This window comes from Camellia sinensis, chromosome 13, assembly GCF_055761805.1.
Source record: "Camellia sinensis isolate YWXY chromosome 13, ASM5576180v1, whole genome shotgun sequence".
NCBI classification, from domain to species: Eukaryota; Viridiplantae; Streptophyta; class Magnoliopsida; order Ericales; family Theaceae; genus Camellia; species Camellia sinensis.
The window spans coordinates 109423175-109435929 of NC_138973.1; the positions used below are offsets into that span (position 1 = coordinate 109423175).

The 12755-nt window shown below is 34.7% G+C and overlaps 1 long non-coding RNA gene across 1 annotated transcript; it reads left to right on the plus strand.

The window, feature by feature from the left end:
• Positions 1-6984: 6984 nt before the first annotated feature.
• Positions 6985-11911, plus strand: LOC114263706 (uncharacterized). Its single transcript, XR_014349394.1, has 2 exons — positions 6985-7681; positions 11596-11911. It is a non-coding gene; the product is annotated as an uncharacterized LOC114263706 (long non-coding RNA).
• Positions 11912-12755: the final 844 nt, after the last annotated feature.

Consider the following 12755-nt stretch of genomic DNA (forward strand, 5'->3'; position numbering starts at 1 on the left):
CCAGGTCTCTTGCTGTCCTAAGGCCTTATAACACGTGAAAAATTCGTCTACCGTCATAGCCGCCCCTTCGTTCGCCTTCGGCCACGCGCTCGCACAGGCCAATACAATCTTCCACGCGTTGGGCATAAGTTGACCCGGCGCTACCTCCAACCGGTTTAGGACATCTACCACCACTTGCGGAAGCGGCAGTCTTAGTCCTCCCTTCAATGCCTCATCGTAAAGAGTAAACTCCCCTAGCCAGGTGTCGGACGGCCTCTCCGTTGACATCGGTAACAGTAGCTCAATTTCGGCAGAAATCTGGTATTTTTCGCGTATACCCTCAAATTCCGCCGCAGTCACCGTTGATTTGTCAGCCTTCATATGCCAGTGATCTGGTTCTGCCTGGCTGATTGGCTTCGGAACCGCTATCATAGTGAAAGAATGAGATTGTACCGCCGGCTCCGCCACCCTCCCCACTTGCCTCTCCACCTTGTACTGCTCCGCCAACTCCACCGCGTCGTCATCCCAGAGTGGATCAACCTTGGCAGTTCCAGTTTCTTCTTGGGCCATTTTTGTGGTGTGTCTACGAATAGCTTCGGATGCAGGCGCAAGAAAGTTCAGAAAGTGCTGCAAGGGTGTATCATTAGCAACGAAGGAGTTTACACTTGGAATGTTTTGATGTTTTGCACAAAGATAGGTGAAACGAATAATCCCAAAGGCCCAAGGTTTGCCCGTATTCCAAGGGTCCCTATTAAATTTTGCCAGTTTGAAAATTTTTAAAACACCGCCAAAACGGTCCTTTTAACACCCTATAATGACCTATCGTTTCACTTCTGGCCCAAGGCCTAACCTCCCCCACCACGAGATGCTGCCACATGTACGACCACGATCCACTGCCTCCTTCCCCTACTCTGTCTTTTCCACTTCAAGTCATCACGTGACACGCCGTCCCTCGAGCCCCGCACCCCACCACCTCACCCTTCAAGGTCGGCCCTCCTCATGTTCTGTCCTCCTCATGGTCGGTCCCTCTGCTCGGCTACCCTTCGCGGTCGACCCTCCTCATGGTCGGTCTCTCCGCTCGGCCACCCCTCGCGGTCGGCCCTCCTCATGGTCGGTCCCTCCGCTCGGTTACCCTTCGCGGTCGCCCTTTCTCCTGGTCGGTCCCTCCACTCGGCCACTTCTGGTTGGTCTCATTATTCCCTTCGTTGGACTAAAGCTGCACTCGGGAATGGGGGACTACTGACATGGGAGGCCCATAAAGGCTACAGCCCACTATGAACAACCCAAGCCTACCACTTAGGGCCCAATACATAATCCAACTGATAAGGCCCAGCACTATCTGGAAGTCAACATGGCATGAAGGACCAATGATATTTAGACACATGGCAGGTAAAGGGCAAGCCACATCAGCAGACAAAGATCTGCAAAGTTATTGCCACTACACATCGCCATTAATGCAGTCCCTCACTGCATTTATTACGACAACATCTCTTCGTCGGGACAGCACGCCCTCACCCTGAACAAGGTAAGCTACAGCATAGACTTTTGGCTAAGATGACAGGCCGGAAGGGACAACGAAATGATTACCAAAGGATATAAGCAGACGTTGAAGACAAAAAGAAGGTTAAGCTTTCTATCTCTAATTCATCCCTACACTCTACTTCTCTCTCTAACTTGTTCGTCGGAGGGTTCGCTGGGGGACTCCCCGTTCCCCGTTGAACTCGTGTGTAGGTTCTCAAGTGGGCTTGACCACTCGGATATTGGCTCAAGAAGCATGGATCAGTCCGACCCGTTCTGCCAGGAGACCATTGTATCATCATAAATTAAAATAAAATAATTGAATGGCAATAAATTAAAACGAGATGGGATAACTAAATCTCACTCGTTTGTCATTTACAAGAAGCAAGTCGGGAAATCAAGATAAATTCTCGGCCTTATTCAAGATCTAAACAAAGCTATTTTAAATTTGAAAAAAACTACAAAAGGATTAAAATATGAAAATTTATTAAAAAATGGAAAATCAATTTTAATTACATTAAGGTGGAAAGTAGGGAAAATTTGCAAAAATAGAAATTTTTTTTTTTTAGGGGTACATTTTTGCCTTATTTTTTTTTTCTTCTTTTCTCTTTCCTTCTTTTTCTTTCGTTATTCTTCCTCTCTCTTTCCTCACTTAGCAACACCTCACCACCAGTACTCCCTATCAACCATCATTACCACTCTACTGCCACAGACATTCTACCACATTTTACCACCGTTACTTATTGCTACATTCCTATCAACTCCACGGCAACACCCACTAGCCCTTTCCACATCCCACAACCACTACAACTCGTTCCTCTCATCTTTTCAATCACTATCTTAGTCCCCCTCTGTACTGTTCCTAATGTTATAACTCATTCATTTCCTCTGTTGCGAACCTATCCCTATCTATCTACCATCGTAATTAGATCTACAATTCTTCAACCCTTACTATTATGACCTCCTCTACCTCTCAAAATCCACTGTGACCAGTTACAACGTTTCCTAGTCCCCACCATTGTGATTTCCTCTACCTTTGAAATTCCAATACAAAAGGAGAGAGATAAAGATTGTGATGAGAAACAAGGAGATTGCGATAAGAGATAGAATGTGAATGATTGAAGATATATGGTTTCTAAAAGGGATTAGGGGGTGTTGCGTTGGTATGAGAATGTGATGGGGTGTCGTTGTAGTGGTGGCAAGAAATAAGATGAGATGGAAGAATGGATTGGGGCTTGTAGTAGTTAAGTTGGGTAGGAGAGGGGTGGTCGGCAGCTAAGGAAAGTAGAAAAGAGATGGTCGATAAGAGAGGAAGTTGAAAAGAAGAGAAGATTGACGAAGAAATATTAAGGACATTTTTGCCATTTCATAGTTGAATTCCACATTTTGTAATTTGGGAGCTTCTAAATGATCTCACATTTTGTCTTTGAACCCCCAAATTTTCATAATATATATATATATTAGAATTTTACCTTTTCATAAAATTTTATTTTGCCCTTATCTTTAACCATGCCAGCTCTAACATTATCCCTCCATGTCTCTCATATCCGGTCATTACCCCTACCCATTTTCACCTTTGGTAGCCACTTCCATTCCATTCCCATCATTTCTTTCTCCTTATGGCTTTTCTACTACTTTTAACCTCTCATCACCTCCGCGATCTTCCTTCTGCAACCTTCTTTTATTGTGGCATTTTCTTCCTTCCTCTCTTTCTTTCATGTTTATTTTACCTATCACAATTTTTCTTTGTTTTTGAGGGTTAAGCCGAAGATGAGAAGGGATTAGAGGTTGCACTGGGGAATGAAAGAGGCTGGGGGCAGCGCTGAAGTTGAAAAGTGGCTAGAGATGTTGTGCCGAAGATAGGAAAAGACTAGGAGGGAGTAACGAGAGGAGTTATGGTGGCACCGGAAAGTAAAGAGGGGTTGGGGTGGTGGCCAAAGCTAAGAAAGGGTAAAGGGTGACCAAAGGTGGTGGTAGGTGGAAGAATTTGAGAAATGAGGAATAATTTTGGTATTAAATGAAGTGTACTTCAAAGAATTTTGAAATAATTTGAAATTTGCTAGTGAGTCTAAAGAAATGGTGAAGAAAAATATAGATCCAAAGAAATTGTGTGAAGGTATTTAAAAGTTCCATGATAATTATTTATGGGCATTGAGTCAAAGGTCTATTCCTGAGTTTTTTCAAGTCAATAGATCTAAACTTAAATTTTTGTGAGCTAAAAGAATATTAATCTATCCAAAGTTTACTCATCTATCTATCTGTCCAAATGTCACTTATTTGTACATGTGTAATGTGACCTATCTCTCTATCTCACCGCCACTGGCTATTGTTGATCACTAGTGACTTTCTAGCTTTTTTGACAAATTTTTAGGCACTTTTTTGACGACTTTTCATTGTGTTTATCACAAAATAATAATAATAATAATTTAAATCATGAACCAAATAACATATGGCTCCATTAATGTAAACTTTTCACCAATTAACCCATTATTTATCTTGCTAGTCTTTTTTTTTTTTCTTTTTTTTTATAATGTAGTTTTTTGTTTAAAAATGGAGAAATTACCACTCATGACATATCTTAAAAAATTATTACACATTAATGAAAAAAATTTATAATTTTGATTATTAATATTTATCAATTTTTTTTGACAACACAATTTCCCTTTTAAAAATTACCAGGGAGCAGACTACCAACAGTCTACACTACGGAACTATTAATCCATCAGATGGATATTAATCTTGGGATTTGATGTGTATTCGATATTTGTTTTTTCATAAGATTAGATATTTGGAAAAAATCTTTCTATTGAATCCAATCTTTGATTGGAATATTATAAAAAAAATTATAAATACTCAATAGACTATTTTACTATTTTCAATTGTTTATTAAGTAATAGCAACACTAAATTTGTCTTTAATATTTTAATTTTTTTGGTTAGATTAAATAAAAATTTTATTTTACTTTTATTTCTTAAAAATTAAATAAATTTATTTTTTAAATTAAATAAATAAAACATCAATAAAAATTTATGTAATTTAAAAATAAAATTTTAAAAATAATAAATATTAAATAATGTAATTAAATAAAATGAATAAAAATTTAATAATGAAATTAAATAAAATATCAATTAAATAAAATATCAACAAAAATTTAAAATAAAACATCTATAAAAATTTGTTAAATAAATAAACATCAATAAAAAATTAAAAAAAAATTATTTTATTTTATTTTATTTTTTAATTGATATTTTTATATTATATTATATTTTATTAAAGGGATATTGACTAAAAAATCTCACATCTTGCACTTGGAGCCATATATATATATATATATATATATGTATTGTGATCTATTTAGTCATTTTGGAAGTGTAATAACTCATTTGTCATTATAATCTTCTTAATTGTTGTTTTTTGTTGAAATGTTACATTAGAGTGTTACATTTTAGAAAAGTACACTAGATTTTTTTTAGAGTGTTACATTTTTGTTTTTTGGAGCATTACATTAGAGAAAAGTATACTAAGAAGTTTTATTTTTAGAGTGTAACATTAAGAAAAAATACAATAAAGAGTTTTTTAGTAGACCTTTTAGATGTATCCAATGTCACTAGGGGTGAGCAACGAATATTTCGATCTGCCCAAACAGACCAAACTGAATCGATCCGCCGTATTTTGGACGGATGTGTGATAACAAGTGGACGGTTGCGGATTGATTTTTTCCAATCCGCCTAGTTTCGGAGGAATGGCGGATTTGAGATTTCTTTGGCCGCAACTGAACTGTCAACCCGTGAACACCCCTAATAATTTTTAAGACTTTGTGTATTCAATTTGTTTAGATATTCTGTTTGTGTTTTCAATTGAAAAAGAGTTTAGATATTTTGTTGTGTTTTCAATTTGAAAATCCTTTTATCAAATGGTAAAGATTGATATTTGATATTTTGTGTGAAAAATATAAGGCTTAATTTTGTCATTTTTTTAAAATCAAATTAAATAGCTTTTGAATAAAAAAAAAGTAATGAAATAGTTTTGATAATGCATAATTTTCTTATATGTATTTATCATTGTTATATCTTTTGGTTATGTTGAGTTGAATTATTGTCTAAAAAAAAAAATGTTGACATGTTGTTGTATTATGTTCAAAATTTGTAAAAGTTTAAACCGCCAAACCGATTCGTATCCATCTGTCTATCCGCCAATTCGCTCGATCCGCGTCCTTCAATTCGACGGACGAATGCAGATTAATTTTTTTCAATCCGCTTATTCGGCGGACGGATGAGGGACTAGAGATTCTCTAGCCACAACTGAATCGTGAATACCCTTAAATATCACGTCATACCCACTATATTAGAATATCTTTTGAAAATAATAGGACTTGTGTTCATAAAAATAAAAAATAAAAAAATAAAAAAAAAATAAAAAAAAAAAAAAACAAGATTTGTGGGTATGCATGATTCTGAAACGAGACTTGAGGAAAATTTTTGGCGAATGCTTTATTTTATAATTTAATCCCCATAGAGTTACAATTTCACTATTTTTATTTCACGTCCCCCTAACATACAACAATTCAACATATATGAAATTTATAGTCTAATAAAATTCCTTCTCATTTGGCAACTACATATTTTCGCTAAACATTCATAAAGTCATTATAAATTGTTATATTATTTTTTCTATTTTTTTACATATTTTTTTTATAAAAAAATTAAAAAATTACCAAAATAATTTATTCTTAAATGAGGCTTAAGCCTCAACCAAATAAATTGACCCCATAATAAATTAGACATAAAATCCAAACCCACCATGAATATGTGGGTGTTTGGGAAGTGGGTTTTTATGTAAGATTTTTTAGTTGTAGGATATTATTAGATAAAAATTTTTTGGTATTTGGAAAGATAATTAAATTTTTTTGTTATTGACTGTGATATTTATGAAAAAAAAAATGAAATAATTATGGAATTAGATGTGATATTTTATTTAAATTTATTTTTTTTGATTTTATAAAAATTTTGTCTTTTAGTAAAAAAAAAATCCAAAACCAAATCTTGTCAAACACCAGCGGGCCATGCCTTCTATTTATGAAAATTGAATTTTCATTATTTTTTTTTTCATCAATTACGAGTATATATATAATATGACACAATTGAATTCAATTATTTAGAGTCCTCATATATTCCACGTTTCGCAGCACGTGGTTTCCTAGATTTTTAGCAAACTTTTATGGATTCAAAGGCAAACAACACGCGCTCCTAATCAGCGCAACTACAATGTCACTCTTTATTTTTTATTATTTAAAATATATTTTATTTAATTAATCTTTTAATCTTTTATTTATCTATGTACTACAAGGTTATTTTTTATTTTATATATCTAAACACGCAAACAAATATAAAATAAACTTTTTAATGCTCTTTAATCTATACAAATTTTATTAGAATAATTATCATAATAACAAGCTCAATGAATAAAATAATATAAAAGTAGTTATAAATTATAATAATTCACAAGTCTCTTCTTTCTTGGAGATGCTCTTACGACGCCGTTCCTACCACCACATGTTTCCTTCATATTCCACCCAACCAACATTTACCCGATTCCTATTCTCTCTCTCTCTCTCTCTCTCTCTCTTCCAAGTTCCACCTCTCTGAGTCCACGCTGCGCAGACCATGGCTAAACCTTTCCTGATCCTTTCTCTCTCTCTCCTCTTCCTCTTCCTCTTCCTCTTCCTCTTCCCTCTCTCCTCTTCAAACCCTAACCCTAACTCTAACTCTAACTCATCGTCAAAGTCGCCACCGCTAACCGCCCACGCGGAGCTCACCAACTACGGCTTCCCGGTCGGCCTCCTCCCCACCAACGTCCTCGGCTACACCATCAACACCACCTCCGGCGACTTCGCCGTCCACCTCGGCGACAACTGCAAGATCACCCTCCCTCCTGACAACTACCTCGCCACCTACTCCAAGCACATCACCGGCAAGATCGTTGCCGGCCGCATCGCCGACATCAACGGTATTAGGGTTAGGGCTTTCTTCCAGTGGTGGTCCATCACCGGAATCAAATCCAGCGGCGATGATTTGGTCTTCGAGGTCGGTGTGGTCTCCGCTAAGTATCCCTCCAACAACTTCGGCGAGAGTCCCGACTGCGAGGGCAAGCGTGCTTCTTCTTGACCTCTCCACATGTTTTTCAGGTTCGGTTTTTCTAATCCCGCTATTTGTTTTTGATTTAGGGATTTAAGTTGTATATGTTGATTGATCTGAGAGTAGAGATGTGTTTTAGCTGTTCATTTCTGTGAATTTGAGATGAGGATTAAAGTGTTGTTGCTTTCAGAGAAAGTTTGGTTGCATTGACCAATCAAGTACTTTTAACTGGGTCTGGAAATAACTTGAGTTGAGTCTGTAACTTGAATTGCATATTATTGATTATGACTTTGTGCTACATTACTTTCCATGGCTGGTGCATTCAGGACGGATCGAGGATTCGAACTTTGGGGGGAAAAAATACACGTAACTCTTTATTCTAACTCTATCGAAAAAAATTATTATAAAAGCTTTAAATTTTGATTTATACGGGCACAAAGAATTGAATAATATTACTATTATTCTAACATTCTTTGTCAATATAATTGAGAACAAAAATATAATCACCACTTTTTGTAGTATATATAAAAACATATATGATAGACTCATTGTCAAAACCTTAAGTACTATATTTCTCCAATCAAATAACTTGTTACAAAATCATCTTATATCCTATAATGCAATTTAGTTTTGAAAATTTTCATAGTTGAAAATGTATGTTTTAAGAAGTGATAATTCATTCCAATAAATGGTATTTAATTTTATGAACTCAATTTTAAGAATGACATGCACTTTAACTGGGTCTGGAAGTAAATTGAGTCTGTAACTTGAGAGTTGCATGTTATTGATTAGGACTTCGTGCTACATTACTTCCATGGCTGGTCCATTTGCGTATGTGTGTCTATGATGTAGGCTTAATTTCCCTTTAAACTACCACCATTTTTTTCTGCTTGATCCTTAAACTATCAATTTCATGATTTTAGTTCCAAAAGTTTATAATTTCAGTTCATGTAATCCAATCGGTGATGATTGAATAAATCAGTAACCTGTTATTAGAAGCCTAATTTGATGTTCAAAATGATCAATACAAAATTTGAACAATTTTAACAATGTCAAACTATTTTGTGGGGTGTAGTTTGGTCAAAATAGTAACAAAAATGAGTGTTTGGTTGTATGGTTTATGTTGTTCAAGTTTTGATTCAATCACCCTCTGCATTGCTAGAATCCTTAAGTTTGTTATTTTTACTGCATTTAAAAAGAAAATTATGGAAAGTAACGATCGATGAAACTGAGGTTTTTTATCTAGTGGACAGTCTGGATTAATAGGACACACACAATGTTGCCACTGACAATTTGGTGGTATTTGTAAATTATTGTTCCAAAGCTGTGTTTTTTATGGTTTCAGTGAATGTTTACCATTTCTTTTTGTCTTTAAGCTTCAATTTAGGATGCGAAATTTGTTTTGTATTGGTGGAAAGAATTATTTAAGCTTGTTTACTTTGTGGTTTTTGTTTGATTTGTTTGTGGCTATTATGCCCTTTCTTGTCATTTTTTTTAAGTAACCAAAAGGCATACGCACTTTAATTGTGATGGGTTTGTTTTCTTTTGTCTGAATGGAGTATGGCCTCCTATGAAGCACGGGTACTATAAAAATGGTACCGTACGAGTACCGGATACTAACCGGGTGCGGATACACTTACCAGTATGGCGGTACGCGTACCGGGTACGCCGAATACATGTCGGGTACGACAAATATATTTGGGTACGTCGTGGGTACGACATGGGTATGTTGTGGGTACGGCACCGGTACGGCGAGATGATTTATTTATTTATTTTATTTTTTATTTTTTTGTAGTTGATAGAATTTATTGCAGCCTTTAGTATTCTTCTTTCAATTTTAAAAATATTAAGTAATTTATTTCCAATACCTTTTACCCTTGAATCCTAGTTTTGCTCTCTTTTGCATCTTATTTTGGACAATCAAAAAAGAAAAAGAAAGAATTACATAAATTTTTAAACAAGTTTTCTCTTTGTAATTTTGATATTGAAATTTTGATTTGTAGGTTGGATGTTTAGCTATAAATTTTTTTTTTAAAAAATTAAAAAACAATTTGGCGTATCCCAGCCGTTCCTGTCCTCTACTTTTTTAAAAATGTGCCGTATCATACCCATAACCCGCACCTGTGCTTCATAGATGGCCTCCTTTAAAGTATGTTAATTTATTTGATCTTTTCCATTCAATTATGGATTGTTGTGTAATTATATATGATTCTATCTATGTACTTGTCAAAAAAAAAAAAAAGATTCTATCTATGACGTTGATTTCTTATCCTACTCTCAATTCCCTTTTGTTGTATGGCTTTTGCTGTCATTAACAGAATATTACTTTTTCTCTGAAAGGATTTGGAATCTCAAGGTAGCAGGTGTTTATCAAGCTGCTGTTAACTTTTTTTTCTTTTTGATAAGTAAGATGTAATTGTAAAGGCATCCAAGTGATGCTACCTATATACATGAACAAATAATACCTATGCAAAAACAAAAAGGCGATACAATCTCACAATCTTCAAACTTCTTTATAAAATCCAAAAACAATCCTCAACCATTGGGTTCAAAATCATGGATTTAACCCATCTATACATGCCACTGTTAGTTTATATATTATCAATAAACTTAAATGCTCTGAAGCTTTCACTGTGTCTAAAGAATTCAGTGTATAGCTTTTGGTTTACTAAATTATTTGTTTGTTGACTTTTAATTTTGCTTTTATTGCTTTGTTCAATAACTGTAAGCTTTATTAATTTCTTGATGAGATTGGATATGCTTGCATGTTCTATGGAAGTTTGATAATTAAAAGGTATTGTATGTTTGTTGTATGAATCTATGATCTTAATATTCCATTACCTAGGATAGCTATTAATTGGACTCTTCACCATCTATTCTGTCATGACTCCGTTGCCTGTACTCTCTGGTATTGTATGTGAGATATCTTATCATGGTTATAATTTTTTGTCATTTTTTTGGGGTACATTGGAATACAAACACAACTCCCAAAGTGGGATTGAAGCCCTAAACCCACAAATAAGTAGTGAGATGTGAAGGTTCTTGTCAATTGGGTTAGCCCTGTTGGTTGGTTGTCTTGTTCAGTTCAATTTCATATTTAACCAGTTGCTAAATGAAGGTATTAGGATTTGATTGCACATTGTTATGTGGAGAAATGCTATTTATCTTCGGATTTATTTCACCACTTTGTTTCTGTTCTTATATTATCTGTATTGATGCAATTAAAGTGATGTTGTATATAAATGACCTACTATATTTAAAAAATAGTGGAACTTACCACACTGCACAGGAAATTATATAGGAGATGAAGAGTTTTATGGAACTTAGTATCAGAGTGATTGAACTGTGTGGCTGGTCAAGTTAGTCGTTCTAAAATCAGTATTTATCATCACAAATTTTAAACTGGGTGATCCTTACCAAACTCGACAGCAGGCAAGATTAATAGATTCTGGAGAATGGCCTACAAGTTTGGATGTTGCAGTGAAAACAAAGTTATGGCTTTTAGAAACTAGAATAAGAATTTTAATGAGTTCCATGATTATGAGCATTTACAAGTGCTTATCAAGCTTGGTCTTTTGGGAAGTGGGTTATAATCCACTTCCCAGATTATAACCCACTTCCTCCTCTCACAAAAAGCTGATTATAATCAGCTTTTAATCAACTTTTAACCAAAAAGATGATTATAACCATCTTCCCAAAATAGTCCAGACTGCGATACTTGGACTATATTACTTATTAATGTTATTCACAAAAACAAAAAAGATGATGTATGTAGATTTTCTGAAGATGATCTTTAGAAGATATTGTTTGATTTGTCTATGAAATTCTTTTGCTTTGTAGTGTTGATACAACTTTTATTTCCTGTCATTGCATGGATTTGTTTTTCTCCGTTTGGGTGTGAAATTACTATGCTCTGCCACTTGCATAGTCACCCGTGAACTTATCCCATTTCCTTCTCTTGCAGATCTTTCAGTGCCTGCTTTCATGGATTAAATTATGGAATAATTCCCACTGGTAAGTTAAGGCATGAAGTACTAAGCAAATATGATGCATTAATAGGAATTTATGTTATTTGAACATAAAGGGTTATTGCCTGGTTAAGAATGTTTCCTATTTTGTGTGTATTGTATATATGCTCTGTAGTTCCTCCACTGGTGCTACTGTCTCTCTCTGTTGTTTTAAGATGTTTTACCCTATTCCTCTGATACTCTTTTGCTTGTAGTACTTTTAATATTTTGGAGTTTTTGAAGTGCATAATTATTCGCCGTAATGGCAGCGAAGGATTATTGTAGTAGATAATGGCACTAGTGGTGGTAGTAGAACTATTATCTGTTGCTGGTCGTTGTCAGGCAAGTTGGAAATTACTCTTAGAGGCAAAGCATGTAGTTGGGGTCTTAGGGCCACCACATGCCTCATTTCATTGATCAAAGCTGTTCATCTTTTAGAAAAATATCATATTGATGTGATAATTGTAGTTAGATGAATCATCATATTTTGTTTTTAATAATTGAATGGTCTATTTTTAACATCATATATTTTTCGAAAGACATTTATAATAGAATCATTTGGTTACGATTATCGGATCAATTTAAATTCCCTAACAATGATCTACACAAAGGGATTCATGAAATGCCGATCAAAAAAAAAAAAAAAAAAAAAAAAGGGATTCATGAAATGAACATTCAGATCTTCAAAGTGAGATGTGTGATTGTGCCACACTCAAATTGGAAAAATTATCACATAGGTCTGCCCTTTCAATTTTATTAGTTATATACTCACTATTTTCTATGTTTTTTTTCCTATTTATTGCATAAAGCAACCAATAGAATTAGGATATACAACTTAGAATTTCTGAAAGACAGATAGTTTTCCTCAAATTGAGATAAGCCAGTCGCTTATCTAACATGGTTTTTGCAGTTTTTCTTTCAAACTATCTAGATTATTGTCCAAAATCATTGTGTGCAATATTAATAGTATATGTATCAAAACATTTGAAAGCAAAGGCTCCAATCGTGTACTCAGTTTTAATGAATTTTGAATGAGGCATTCAATTAGGGAGGAGAAGAATACATAGTTCGTTGGCCATGTTTGTTTTTCAGGTTAGGTTAGGTGAGATGAGATTAT